We start from the raw sequence: 12724 nt of genomic DNA, 5'->3' as shown, positions 1-12724 counted from the left end.
TCCTCCTTCAGTTACCCAAGTGCAGTCCTTGTGCATGTTTACAGTACAACTGAACCATCTTAAATAGCTTAACATTTATTCCTGCTATGTGGCGTGGTTCAGTGTTGGCTGCTGCAGGGACAAATAGCTCCTAAGGAGAATATTCTGAGCAGATAAACATAGATGACAGCCAGAAATTAAAGAAATTCTGTCTTTTATTTCTACTTAAAATTTTGATTGATTTATTGTAAAATACTGTATAATCAATGGATATATAGATGGTATATAGTCAATAGATATACAGCTGGTATATACATATATATATATCCAGGAGCTTGGCTAATATAATTTGTATCGGAGTAATGAGAGAAAGAGATGAGAGAAAGTCACTCACCCTGTCCTGGGCTCGCGAGATGAACTCTGAAGCAGCAGACCTCCAGAAAGATCCTTCCCCACTGGCAGTCAGCTCTTAAATGGGTCTAGGAGAGGTGGAGCCAGGCTCCACCCCTTCCTGCAGCACAGGTGAATTGCCTTCGCCTGTGCTCCCGTGGCTGACTCATTGCTCGCCTCAGGTGATCAATCAGAGGTTCAGGCCGTGATTCAGCAGCCCCATACACATACATTTCCTTTTTCTTCAATCAACATCTATATCAACAACACTTAAGTAAATATATGTACAATTCACAGAATTGTAGCATCATTAAGCTTGGAGAGGACCGCTAAGATCACCCAGTCCTACTGTCAAACCATTCTCACCATGCCCACTAAGCCATGTCCCTCAGTGCCACATCTCTGCGTTTCTTGAACACCTCCAGGGACAGTGACTCCACCATCTCCCTGGGAAGCTTGTGCCACTGCATCACTGCTCTTTCTGAGAAGAAATTTTTCCTAATACCCAACTCCTGGCACAGCTTAAGGTCATTCCCTCTTGTCCTACCACTGTTACCCGGGAGCAGAGGCCAATTCCACCTCCGACAGTTGCAGAGAGCCATAAGGTCTTCCCTGAGTCTTCTCTTCTCTAGACTCCTCGCTCCCTTAGCCATTCCCCATAAGACTTGTGCTCCAGAACTTTCACAGTTTCCTTGCCCTTCTCTGGATGTGCTCCACGGCCTGAATGTCTTTCTCACAGTGAGGAGTAATTCTTGCTGTAGTAAAACAGTTTTAAATGATTTGGAAAACTATTGGCTGGCACACAAAGCCTCATGTTGGCTGCAGTTTCAACCAACTATCTGAGGCTATCTGTGCAGTAAGCATATGTGGGTTCCAGCAGGTCCCATGCATCCCCTTCAATAATGAGAAAGGGCCCAGAGGAAATGCTCATCCACGAGCAAATGTGTCCCAACTGATCTGCTCCTGAGACCAGTTCTGCCAAGCTGTTTCTCAAGGGTGTTTTTTTGCATGATGCAGAAGAGGTATGCCAAGCAAATATTCTTAACCGAGCAAAAGCTTCCTACAGATTGGGAACAGCAGGATAGGAGGGACTTAAAGAGAACTACACCCATGGGAGGTTGCTCTCATCCTATGGCAGTTGAAAAGATCTGGAGCAGCAGCCCAAGCAAGCTGGTTCAGCTAAAAAGACAGCTAATACCTTTGGCTTCACACTCACTAGTATTTTGAAGATCTATAATAATGCAAAAAACCTCCCAATTTTCTAACTGTAATAAGCCAAGAGAATCGTTGCCAGTTGTTAAAGTTTTCCTCTGATCGTAATGCATTTATTTTCCTGTCTGAGAGTTTTCTCACCATATTTTTTTTCTTTTCAGAAAGAGACTGTCTTTCTTTTTGCAAATCCAAACCATAAGTCTTTCACAAACTGTCCCCCAGAAAGCTATTGGCAGCAACTGAAAGGATTATATTCTTGTGTAAAGGCATAGCAGTGTTATTTCTAAAGGAGTATTTTTTTAAAATTTATTTTTAGAAGTAACATTTTTGCATTTAAATGTCCTTCTACCAAGTTAAAATGATTGCAAGCATCTCTACTCACCTGAGTATTCCATTATAAATTTGGGGAAAACAGAGAAAGGGAGCAGATAAGGAGTGAAACAATTGAAAAAAAGAGAAATCTTCTTCAGAGTCATGTATTAATAAAGAAATAATGGAAGAATATTTGAAATTTTCTGTGCGCAAGTACCTCAGGTTCCCAGCGAATCTGTCATTGACAGAATGCACAAGGAGCTGAGAACTTTCTTGGAGTCCATTCATAACCCTATGTCGGCATTTGGCAAACTGCCTCACTGTTACATCTCTTCCCCTTCAACATGAATATTATTCTTGTATTACACAAAAAATATTGGTTTTTAACTGCTAATCTTCCAGCATTTTCTGTATCATTGGAACAGACATACAAGTTTTCCAAAACTTGCAGAAAGTTGTTCAAGTATTTTCCTGAAATGAAAACATTTTATGTAGTCTGAATCTCTTCTGTATTTTAAATGACTTGCACTACTTTTAATAACATGAATTTAATAGTTTTTATTATCTAGAGCCCCCTATTTTAAACAAAAAAGGTAGGTGATAACATTCTTGTATTCATACCAGGCTGCTCAGGGAGGTGACAGAGTCACTATCCTTGGAGGTATTCAAGAAAACGGTGGATGAGGCACAGAGGAACAAGCTCTAGAGCTGTCATAGGTGTGGTTTGATGGTAGATCTAGACAATCATATTTCCAACTTTAATGATTCTATGATTACAATATATACAATTTTTCCTCTGTGTATTTTCAATTTATATACCAACTACGTGTTGATTCTTGAAGTGTATCCACAATTTCTCGTAACAGGGCACATTATTCAAGTTCATTCTAATTCATCCAGTTGTGACTTTTTAACATAATGGAGCTATTCATACTAGGGAACCACACTCTAAGCTGGATCTCAAGTAAATACACCGACTCAGCTAATGTGAATGTCAGTATTTTGCTGAAACTTTTTAATAGAATTTCGTCTGGGCAAATCCTTCATCACAGTTTCATCAGCCTTTTGGGAAAAGCAGAGATTACTCTGGGATGTTTAAACCCACCCAGGTAAGTCAAAATCTATCTTTTCCCAAAGTCATCTGCAAAATTTTTCACTACCTCTCCCTACATGCCTTTCTACACTAATGACAACTTGAGCTGAAATAAAAACGCACACCAAGATAGTCTTGTCTTGTAACCTTTAGAAATAGAAGCAGCTTTGCAAAACACAAAGAAGCAAAAAGTAGGTTTCAGTGGGACTTCTAATGGGCTGTGAATTACACTTGAGCTTAATTAAATTACTGTACTGAATCAGGTTCTAAATTAAAGTGAGATACTCTTCTGTGTTTATTTTGTTTGGATAATTAAAAGCAGTAACAAAACATGTCTTTAGAGCTAAGGTAAACTGAAGTTTTAGCAATTAAATTTTTCTGTGTTTAAGCACTCGGCACCAGCAAGTGCAGGTATAGGTGAATGCTGTTCTTCAGCTGCTCCCCTCTGCTACGAAAACAAAAGCACAAAATTATTGAGAACCTATTTTACCTCATCCAGAATAATCTGGGAATACTTTCTTTCAGGCCATTAAATGGTCTATGTCCCGCCGGTAATCTTTTTCCGGGCCCTCTGAAGCCAACAAGCAGGAGTATAAGCTATTTGCTTATTTAAGCTCAAGAAATAGGAAAATACTTTGAAGAGGATACTTTTTATTGAGAGAGGGATGAAATTTTATATGGGCTTTTACCAAACCCAGTTCTCATCTCTTAGGCCCTTCCTTACTGTCTGAGACGTTTTTGAGCTTTCCTATACCAAGTTCTTTCTAATATGTCTTTGCTACTATCTGTATTTATCATCCACTATGTCTATCTATTTTTGCATCCCTCCTGTGCACAACAGCACCTTGCTCATTATTTCTGGTTTCATGGGAGGATCCCCATGAAGACTGGTTTAATGAAGCAGCCTCTGCCCTCCCACAGGACACACAGAGGACTCATAAACCATTTAAAGGAAATGTTGCAGCAGCAAATCCTGAAAGGAAAACATACCTGGCTGTTTGAAGGGCTTCATAAAGTTTCCTGCATGACGTTATCAGGGAACTCATCTATCCTCTGGAGGAACTGTTTCTTGTGCTACCACAGTCATACAGCCTTCTTACGAGTACCAGATGAAGTGGCAGTAAATAAACTATAGAAATGGAAAAATACAGGGCTCTTTCAAACTAGCATCCCCTCAAGATCAGGGAGGAGAATAATCGCCACAGAGGAATCATTATTTATTGTACCTTAGCCTTACAAAAATTTATTGGAAAAACACAGACGTTGAAGGGATGGTTGAGAGACAAAATACTTGGTTCCAAAGATCGCTTTCTGTGGCTTGATATTTCTAGTACTTTCTGGTCAAATTTCTTACCAGTGTCACCAAGTTTTCTAAAACTGTGGAGAGTCCCAACACCTCCTAGCTATTGCACATACAGTGCACAGTCTCAGGATTATTGTTCTCAACAGATGCATTAATTTCCTTACTTTTCCCATCTATAGACAAAGGCACTCCCTTTTCCCCAAGTGAGGAGTGCTGATTACCTTCCACATTTCAATCACGAGTTCCTAAAAGGCAGTTAATGCTGTGACTATGAACAGTGCCTTCAAATGACATTCTCCGTTTTGGTACAGCCTCTTTGGTTTTGTTGTAGTACAAGTAGAAGTAGGAGACACTGAGAAATATTATCAATATTCAAGTGATAGAATTCATAGGAAAATAGAGAGATTTTTTTTTAACAAAAAATAAATATTTACTTTTAATATACTATATATGCATTACTATACTGTTTACTGCATTATCTTCTTTATCATTTTACCACAGTACTCACAGCAAAGAAGGAACTGAGACTTTGTTAATTTTAAACCTACTTACTGTATTTTTAATGAAGATAAACCAGATCACTCGAAGTGCTGATTAATTTTCAACATAAAGGTTAGAGCAGTACAAGAAATGAGCAATTATAAGATGAGATTCAATTTATCTATAGAAGAATACCGTGTTTTTAAGAGAGTGATATTTCATCCAGATTTTTTCACTTCAATAACTCTTCAGAACTGACTGGGGTGTTAAGCAGTAGTTATTATGTTACTGTGGAATCTATGTTTACTACTTTATTAAAAAAAAAATGCTTGTTTTTGCATCCACGGTGATGAATATACTTTCCACATTTATCATTTATTCATAGCAATTTCAAAATGCGCATTTATCCAGTTATCTATTTTCCTCACATCATAACTTTTGGAAGTTTTGGTCTCTGTTTTCAACATCAACTATAGAGTTGTTCAACATCAGAGTAGTTCAAGGGCAGACAGTGCAGAAATGAGTGCTGAACGTTTTTCTGGAAATAACATGACTGTTCTAATATACTGGCACAGTGCTATGCTGACTAATAAGCCTTGCTGTTACAAGACTATATGAACTAATAACTTTAAAAACCCTCTTCAAACACGTTTTATATTTGCTGTCCACTTTAAGAGTGTGAATTACCTTAGATCAGATAGAAGTAGGTCAAGATATGTTACTTTGTCCCACAGCTACTGGAGAAAACACATTTTTGTCAAAGAAACCATGCTGCCTGAGGTCAGTGTCAGAGAAATGTATTCAGGACACTTGACCTGAACCCAAGACTACCAAACTTGACTATTCACTAAGAGGCACTGTAAATTATTCAAATTAATATGGGTCACAAATCTGCCAAAACCTTACTAAATTCTATTTATACGCATTACAAAATCTTTCCAATGTCTTGTGGAAAAAATGACTTTTTCTGTTAAAAACATATTTGTGACATGGAAATGTTTTGTGAATCATATTTGTCAGCTACACAAAAGGCCACCAATTATATTACTCTCACCACAAAAATTATGCTTTTCAGTGTTGGTTTCCTAACTAAACTCATACAAGAATAAATCACTCCATCTAGAGAAAAAAAACCAAACATTTGCAGATTGGATTGAAGCTCTTTTGCTTTGAAATGTACAATAAGATGCCTTTATTTCATTCCATTGCTAATGAAAATAAAACACTGCTTTCACCAATTTAGTAGTCAGTTCTGTTCTGTACGTCTACAATATAAAACAAAGCTGCATTTTTCTGTTTCTTTCCCTAGAATACATATCTTCAGTGATAGCATGATTAGAAGGTCTAAAAATCTTTTACTAAAAGAATCGGCATGGCTCTTTTAGATGGCCAGTGTTGTTTCTGTTTGCACTATGTAAATATTGCCCAAGAGCAGGGACCCAAAACTTGGAAGAATCTCTTAAACTGCTGATTGTAGTCTTATGCTACCATGGGTAGACAATCTGCTTTTCACTAATTTCACCTAAAAAAATGCGAATGAATATATAGCACACAAATAGGAGCATGGGATCTTTTCCTGTAGCACCTATCTTACCATTTTTTGGACAGAAACCTCCTCATTTTAGCCAAGGGCTAAAACTCAGTTTTTATATGGTTGGTTAACCATATTATCTACCATCCTACCTATTTCAGAAGATTCTCCTTCCATGCTCCCCATCTTCTCTGTTCACTTCTTAAAATACGTTCTAGCTTGAATGCATCTTTCTTGCAAGTCAACAAGAAAAATGGCACAGCCATCCAATCATACACTTCCCAAAGGCTGCTGTGTTGTACGCAAGAGGGTATTTCTGCATAACACACACTGGTATCACTCAAGCATTTTGCCTGCTGCAAGGAAGTCACCTCCTTCTTCTTGTACTCCAAGAAGAGGCTGTTCTATTATTTTTAGATCAAATCTCACAACATTAAGTCATTATTTCACCAGTGCACAGGCAATTCTCAGGACGCTCTGCTATTCAAAATGATCTCAGCTGTAATATAAAATTGTGGTTGGTAAAATACAAGAAAATCTTATTTCAGTGATTGTCTTCTTCACAACCTTCCTGTAAAATTTGCTAATTCTTGCTACAAGGATTACCAATCTACTACAATTAATGAGAGAAAATACAGCTACCTCAGTATGGGACTTTCTGTGAGTTGTTTTATATGTTGTGAGTCTGATTCTAGGTGCTTGATTTGAAGTACCTGAAGTCTTATTTTTCCACGTTAATAAGCACCACTACTCATAGGTGGCTGCTGGAAAGCAACAGCAAACATCCCGGTGTGAGGCTGAGTGCCTAGATCATGAGCTGGCACCCTGGCTTCCAGCACTGACATCAGCACTGTGCAAATCTCTGTTTACTGAATTTCAAACTTACACAGACAAGCTTACTTTTGGCTTGAGACCAAGCCCAACCATTTAGACTAAAAGCTGAATTTTTTTCATGAAACAAGATTCACTGGCCACTTTGCTCTTTTGTTATCATCAATCATTTATTTTTTCCAACTTTTTTTCCTATTTCAACCTCTATTAAGAGTAGCCAGTAGAGATGGAGCGCAAGTTACCCAACGAGACCACTGGGACTCTTCCCTCAGTATGTTCTTCAGTGTTTTAGAGCTTGCCATATATTAAAGAATTAATAAACTCTCATCTTCCCCTATTTCCTTTGTAAAATTACTATGCTGGCTAATAGACCTTACAGTTTTGAGGCTTATATAAACTTATAAATGCTGCAGTAATTTCAAGTGCATGTGTGGTTTGCTCAGCTGTTTGAACATTTCTTACCTCAGCCATCTTTTCTCCCTATGAACTCACACCCCAGAATAACTTTGCATCAGAGAAGAACAACCATGTGACTGAAAGCATTAGAGATTTCTGCACATTTATACCTTTCATGATTAATGAAAAGGCTTGGGAGCTTTTGTTCATCTTAAGACTAGATGGAACTATGTTACTGTATTGTCAGAGGCTGAGAGCTGGGTAGTTTGGTGTGTAACGTGCTGTATGTAAATTTATCACAGAATCATAGAATCATTAAGGTTGGAAAAAACTTCCAAGATCATCTAGTCCAATCGTCCACCAACCACCAATATTTCCCCACTAATTCACGTCTCTCAATGCCACATCTCCATGTTTCATGAACATCTCAGGGATGGTGACTCCATCATCTCCCTGAGCAGCCTGTGCCAATGCATCACCACTTAAACTCCTAGGGATTCACTCTGCCAGTTGTACAACAGAAATAACACCTACCTTGAGGTGTTTTCAGACTTCCAAGTAGAAATGCCACATAAAGGCACACTGCCATTACTCGCTGCAACCTGCCGAATATCACAATCACCTGGTACTATTCACAGCACAAATGTTCCTTCTGGTAGGGAGCATGTGTCTCTTAACATGAATGTGGAGGTGCTATGTGGGCAACCTATCTCAGCACTATACTGCCCTGAGAACTGTGGCATGATTGTCAGTTTTCTCCAAGAAATCTACTTTGGGCAGGACTCTAACAGTCAGATTAGAAAAAGAAGAAAAAATTTTTTCTAATCAGTTCTGGGTAACTTAGTGCTAAAGGGTAAACAAATATCAGCGAAGGAAATGTGGTAATCAGGTTATTTCTCAACACCACACTTCTGTTTCATGACACAAAATATTTTTAAAAGTGTTTCTTTGAGGAAGATCCTATCACATAAGTATGATTTAATTTGGCATTCAGTGTTTTCTAAATTAATATCCACAAACCATTTTACTCATAGTTAACTAATTCAATCTATAGACAACCGTATTTTATTTCCACCTGCAAAAAGGGTAAAATTCATCAAGTATTTTCAAGAACATTGCAGATGAGCTCTGCAACAATTTCAGCAGGGATCTGCAGAATAGTAAAAACCAAACCAAACCAAACCAAACCAAGCCATAAATAAATAAATAAATAAATAAATATTTCTAACAAAACAGTGAATTAGTCCTTGTAATAGGCTGAATCATTTATCCTTCTTCATCTGAAAACATCTGAGAAAATTGCCTGAAATTATGGGTGCTATAAGTGAGCTACAAGTGAGTGCTCCAGGCATCATCCTGGGATCTTTCAGATTCAACTTTGTCCATGAGATGACAATGGGATCCCTTGAAAAATTAGTTCAATACATTCAGATTTCTCAGAAAAATACATTCTTAATTTCGTGAATATTTCCTTAAACTAGTGTGAACCTTTTACTATGCATTTCTGAAATATGAGACTAGTTTCAGTACTACACATAGTGGAGAAAAGTGCATCTAAGTTGATGCAAGTCCAAAAAAAAATGAAATTCATTCTTGCTGATACATGGTATTTCTGAATGCTAGAAAACACATCAATTACCAGCATGCGTGGAGAATTAAGCTTGAAAACATCTGGACTGCCAACTAACCATGTCCAACCGCACCACTTACCTAGTGTCTAATACAGACATATATTGTCCAATCTTTCCCCTGGCATTTTGTCTCCAGGCAAAACTTTCTTCCTTCTTCTTTCAAATCAGGATTTAAAATAAATGAATAAATAAAATAATAAGAACACACCCAAATCCACAAATACTCACTATTATTACTTCTTCCTATAATAAAAAATAATAAGAAGAAATGCCATTAACTCCTTTAGTAGTTCTTACCATCATGTACACTCCAATTTATGGAAGACACTGCAGATAGTTATCAAAAGTATGTCACTGTAGTGCATCCAACCTTTTCACCCATGTGAGTTGGCTACAATAGGAACATTTGTCATATGGAGTCCAAAAAGAAGAGGAAAAAATGAATTCCTACAACTAAACAATTATTTCTTCAGTATGACAGATTTTACAAAGTATTTTAAGCAATTCTAAACCATTATAATCCCATCATCCATGCTTTGTACAGCTATATTTCCTTTTACACAGATGTCATACTGCACTCCTAATGTAATTTCTGAGTATTTGTGCACATTGAATCATAGAAAGATTTATACGATTTGGAGAGAAACCAAAGTATTGAATCTAACCATGGGTCTACCTTCCTGTAGCTGGAGCATGGCAGCAACATATGGCATCAAGCTTTTCAGAGATCCGGAGAAGTTCTGGAAAGCAGCAGTCTCTTCTGACACTGGATGGGATCAGCTTGCATCATTACACAGGAGAGAAGTGTAGCAGAAATGACTTTCTTTTAAAGGATTACTCCTGGATATGGAGAGGTCTGTTATTTTTGGCAGGCTTCAGGTGGGCTGTGCATAGGGAAAAGGCACCCTCCTTCTACCCCACAGCAGCCATGGAAGCTGGGTCAGAATGTGTCTCTTCATGAAGAAGCACAGATGTGACCTGTAGGCACTTAGAGGCCAAGGGAAAAAAGAAACAACATTTTCCTCTGCCAATACATTGGCATATAACTATAATGCAATCTATTATCCTAGATATAAAACAAAATCATTTAAAAAGGACTGAATCCTCTGTGGATTTTCTCAGTGGATCAGCATGAAGCTATTTAGGCCAGATGTTCTAATAATTCTGATGCACTAGGAGATGCACAGCACTGTGGCCAAGTGTTAGCACACTGAACTATAATGTAAAACATGTAAAGACACTGACTTCCAAAGTTATTAGAAGTTTTCATTCTAACCACTCTGCTCCCTTAGTAGCTATGTTTTCTTTACAATACACACTTACGCTTTAGAGCACACAGAACAGCTAACAATCCCTCCCATCCCAACAAAACATCCCTTCCAAAACATGGAAGAACACGGAGGGGCCAACTTAGGACTGATATAGGAGCCTTGCAGGAATGGAAATCTCATATCTGAACAACAAATAACATACTCAAGGCAAACAAGAGGCCAACAAGCCACAGCTGGGTACCACATGAGCAGGTGAAATAGCGATGTTGAGATTTTGAGAACACCAAGACAGATTGTCTCACTGCTTGGTAATCAAGTGCATCTGTAATGGATCTAAGTATTTGCAGAGGTAGTTTTAAAGATATTTAAGCAGGTGCAATTTCTATGTTGGTCTAATAAAGAGAAGTAACAGTAAAGAAAATATCATAGAATCATAGAATGGCTTAGCTTGGAGGAGACCTCAAAGATTACTGAGTTCCAACTCTCTGCCAAGGACAGGGCTGCCAACCACCAGATCAGGGGTCCCACAGCCCCATCCAACCTGGCCTTGAGCTTCTCCAGGGATAGGGCATCCACAGCCTCTCTTCATCAAACAAAAAAAGGCAAGAGCATGCCCTTAGAAAGATGCAAGAAACAGAGCATGAAGAAATAGATAGGCACTCTATAGAAAGATAATGCAGGGGGATACCTTGCACTGTGAGCCCATTCAGAAAAATCACTGCCACTATAATTAATTACTCAGGAGCTGGATATATTTCAGAGCTCATTTCTGCACTGTCTACTTGCCAGGGTGTTAGTTGAGAGTTCTGTGACTCTTCAAGACCTTGTCAGCCTTAGAGGACAAAATGTGATCCAAAATTAACATAAAAAAATTACTGGGGTTTAGAACTTGCCCTCACAACTCTTAATGCATTTTTTTCCTAGAACACACCTTACACTTCAGACAGGAAACCAGAACTGAGAGTTGCCGTAACTTCCATTGCTTCAAGTGGGGTTTAATCTATTTTCTTTTTTTTTTTTTTCCTCCTTAGTAAAATATGCTGAAGTTTCAGTTATGTCTGAACTTTCTCATGCTTTTTATAAGGTAAGCAAATGTTTCTGGATTTACATATCAGGGCTATATACAGTGCACTGGTGCAATCTGCCATAAGGTATCACTTCAACTGTTGATACTCTAATTATCCTCTACGGTAAATGGAGGTTTTATTTCACTTCCACAAGACAAATGTCTGGTAATCAAACTTCCTGCATGCCACTTGCCAACTATTCTGCTCCTTTTTTTCCCTCATGGCTACACAAAAATTTGTCATTAAATCGTATTAGACATAATTACTTCAATTCACATTTCCACCTGTTACTTTTACTCAAAAATAATATGGGGGTTTAAATTATTCAGATGAGAAACTTGTATTAAAAAAAAAAAAAAAAAAAAAAAAAAGAGTTTGTAAAGATAAAGCAGGTGGCAGAATTAGTCCTCTAGTGTTACGGAGCTAATCCCAAACCTTGCATTATTCACAGATAATTTAAACCACTCTAACCTTTTTAAGTTGGATACAGTCCTGGATAGCTGTTGGACAAAAGCTGATGACATGTGTAATTCCTAGATAGTTCTCCTCTCTTTAACAACCAAAGAATTATAACCCACTTATGGAAAAAAAAAAGCAAGCATTCAACATGCACTAGATTGTTCTATATTGTTTCTAAATTGCTGCTCTACAATTTTAAGTCTGGTTCTTGCATCATCCATTTCATCCTTATCTACTTGGCAGCTCAAAGGTTAAATGAAACAACGATCTTACAACATTCTTTAAATCACAGTAACATAGGTGGTAATGAAAAACCTTAGTCTTGAACTCTCAAACTCTGAAAATTACTGTCATGCTTATTCATGAATCCCAAACTTGCAGACAATTAACGACTCATGTATTGTAACAATTCTGAAATGCTTTTGAAAGCTTTGACAAAAAGAATGAGAAAGATTAATAATAAAAATGCATATTTGCCAGGGGTTACTCATTTTCTTCCTTATTACTTCTTGTCTTGTATGAGCTCTAATACATAAGTACCTAAATGACACTTTAAGAAACAGAAAGCTCCACTGGGAAGCATGCCAAAAATCATGGCCAGAAGCAGGCTTCTGTTGAGAATTCCATATTAATATGCAGGAAAAAAAACAGCTCCACCTGCAAAGGCTACCTAATCTCAGTTCTTAAAATCCTGTTCATGCTACTTCAATGGCAGTAGTTCTTGCAACTTGACCATAATGTCCTCTGAGGAAAGCGGTTGTTGTCAGAG

This window comes from Meleagris gallopavo, chromosome 4 (assembly GCF_905368555.1).
Source record: "Meleagris gallopavo chromosome 4, MGAL_WU_HG_1.1, whole genome shotgun sequence".
NCBI classification, from domain to species: domain Eukaryota; kingdom Metazoa; phylum Chordata; class Aves; order Galliformes; family Phasianidae; genus Meleagris; species Meleagris gallopavo.
This window is presented reverse-complemented; position numbering follows the sequence as displayed.